Below are 3018 nucleotides of genomic sequence, written 5' to 3'. Positions count from 1 at the left end.
GTCACCCAGGCTGGAGTGCAGTGGCATGATTTTGGCTCACTGCAACCTCTGCCTCCTGGGTTCAAACAACTCTCCTGCATCAGCCTCCTGAGTAGCTGGGATTACAGGCGTGCACCATCATGCCCGGCTAATTTTTGTAAGTTTTAGTAGAGATGGGGTTTCACATGTTGGCCAAGCTGGTCTTAAACTCCTGAGCTCAAGTGATCCACCTGCCTCAGCCTCCCGAAGTGCTGGGATTACAGGTGTGAGCTACTGCGCCTGGCCAATCACTAATTTTTTAATTGTCTCCATAGTTTTACCTTTTCCAGAATGTCATATAGTTGGAATCATATAGCATGTCAGCCTTTTCAGATCATCTTCTTTCACTTAATTATATGCATTTAAGGTTCCTCTATGTCTTTCCATCACTTGTTAGCTCATTTCTTTCTTTTTAGTGCAGAATACTATTCCACTGTCTCGATGTACTACAGTTTATTTATCCATTCACCTGCTGAAGAACACCTTGGTTGCTTCCAAGTTTTGGCAGTTATGAATAAAGCTGCTATAAACATTCATGTGTAAGTTTTTGTGTGAACATAAGTTTTCAACTCTTTTGAGTAAATACCAAGCAGTGTGATCGCTGGCTAGTATGGTAAGAGTATGTTTAGTTTTGTAAGAAACTGTCAAACTGTCTTCCAAGTGGCTGTACCATTTTGCATTCCCACCAGCAATGAATGAGAGTTCCTGTTGCTCCACAGCCTTGCTAGCATTTGGTGTTGTCAGTGTTCTGGATTCTGGCCAATCTAGTAGGTGTTTCATTCTAGTAGTGGCATTTCGTTGTTGTGTTAATTTGCAATTCCCTAATGACACATGATGTTGAGCATATTTTCATGTGTTTATTTGCCATTTGTTTATCTTCTTTGGTGAAGTGTCTGTTCAGATCTTTTGTCTATTTTTTTTTTTTTTTGTCTTGTTTTGTTGAGACGGAGTCTTTTTCTGTTGCCCAGGTTGGGGTACAATGGCGTGATGTCGGCTCACTGCAAACTCCGCCTCCCAGATTCAAACGATTCTACTGTCTCAGCCTCCTGAGTAGCTGGGATTATGGGCGCCCACCATCACACCCAGCTAATTCTTTTATTTTTAGTAGAGATGGAGGAGTTTCACTATGTTGGCCAGGCTGGTCTCAAACTCCTGACCTTGTGATCAGTCCACCTTGGCCTCCCAGAGTGCTGGGATTACAGGTGTGAGCCACCAAGTCCAGCCTTGTCCATGTTTTAATTGAGTCATTTGTTTTCTTTTTTTTTTTTTTTTTTGAGACAGAGTCTCGCTCTGTCGCCCAGGCAAGAGTGCAGTGGTGCAATCTCGGTTCACTGCAAGTGCTACCTCCCGGGTTCATGCCGTTCTCCTGCCTCAGCCTCCCAAGTAGCTGGGACTACAGGCGCCTGCCACCACGCCCAGCTAATTTTTTGTATTTTTGGTAGAGACGGGGTTTCACCATGTTAGCCAGGATGGTCTCGATCTCCTGACCTCATGATCTGCCCGCCTCGGCCTCCTAAAGTGCTGGGATCACAGGCCTGAGCCACCGTGCCCGGCCCATTTGTTTTCTTCTTGTTGAGTTTCAAGGGTTCTTGGTATATGTTGAATAATAGTCCTTGTCTTTTGCAAATATTTTCTCCCAGTCTGTTGACTTGGCTTGTCATTATACTGACTGATTTTTATTAATGACTCAGGATTTCTTTTCCTCTGTTACTAAAAAATAAGTGTTCTGACCAGGCACAGTGGCTCACACCTGTAGTCCCAGCACTTTGGGAGGCCGAGGCGGGTGGATCACTTGAGGTCAGGAGTTAGAGACCAGCCTGGGCAACATGGTGAGACCCCTGTCTCTACTAAAAATAAAAAAATTAGCTGTGTGTGGTGTTGTGTGCCTGTCATTCCAGCTACTTGGGAGGCTGAGGCACGTGAATCCCTTGAATTTGGGAGGTGGATGTTGCAGTGAGCCAAGATTGCACCACTGCACTGCAGGCTGGGCAACAGAGTGAGACTTCCTCTCAAAAATAAATAAATAAATAAAAATTTTAAAATAGGTGTTCTTAAAAGTTTGTATCATATGAAGAGCAGAAAGGCTTGACTTTGCCAGTGCTCTTGCCTATGGAGGACCCCACATTTGGCAGGTATAGCAGGTGACATCCCGCATGTTCAGGATTGTGGCCCAGAGAGGGAGTGTGACTCACTTGAGATTGCACAGCATGTTCACTAAGCTAATATATTCTTCTCACACACATAGCCTTCATAGTAATCACAGAACTCTTATTTGGTTTGAATGAGACTCCTGGAATGTGTCTTCTTTCTTCTGTACTTTAAAAAAGTTGCAAAAAGAAAAATGTAACAACAGCAGATTTTTTTTGAAAAGGACAAAACCAAAACACCCATAATCGTAGCACCTCAATAACTGACTGTTTCACTTTTCTGAGAATGTTATCTATCTGGCAAAGGTTGGGATGAGGTGAGCCCACATATTGTAATAGTTATCATCTTAGTGTATCTTACGCTTTTTTGTTTTACTTTTTTTTTTTTTTTGAGATGAAGTTTTGCTCTTGTTGCTCAGGCTGGAGTGCAATGGTGCATCTCGGCTCACTGCAACCTCCACCTCCCACATTCAAGTGATTCTCCTGCCTCAGCCTCCAGAGTAGCTGGGATTACAGCCATCCGCCACCACACCCGGCTAATTTTGTATTTTTAGTAGAGACGGGGTTTCTCCCTGTTGTTCAGGCTGGTCTCAAACTCCCGACCTCAGGTGATCCGCCCACCTCGGTCTCCCAAAGTGCTGGGGTTATAGGTATGAGACATCACCCCCAGCCTTGTTTTAATTTTTTCCAGGTTTCAATACAATGTATTAGAATGGCTGCATAACCCTTGGGGCTGTCTCTGGAGTGTCCTTCCCCAAAGTTGTCACTCAGTCAGCTCTTCCACATCATCCAAGTCTCAGATCAACTGTCTGCTCCTCAGGGGTCCTTCCTTGAACATCGTATCTAAAGCATC

At 44.2% G+C, this 3018-nt stretch overlaps 1 protein-coding gene across 11 annotated transcripts in view; it reads right to left on the bottom strand.

Moving 5' to 3' along the window:
* Positions 1 to 3018, bottom strand: part of ZNF593 (zinc finger protein 593) — a 391757-nt gene that overhangs the window by 82502 nt on the left and 306237 nt on the right. The window lies entirely within an intron of this gene.

Source organism: Macaca thibetana, chromosome 1 (genome assembly GCF_024542745.1).
Source record: "Macaca thibetana thibetana isolate TM-01 chromosome 1, ASM2454274v1, whole genome shotgun sequence".
In the NCBI taxonomy this organism is placed as follows: domain Eukaryota; kingdom Metazoa; phylum Chordata; class Mammalia; order Primates; family Cercopithecidae; genus Macaca; species Macaca thibetana.
The sequence above is the reverse complement of the archived record's forward strand: the minus strand, read 5'-3'. Positions and strand labels throughout refer to the sequence as shown.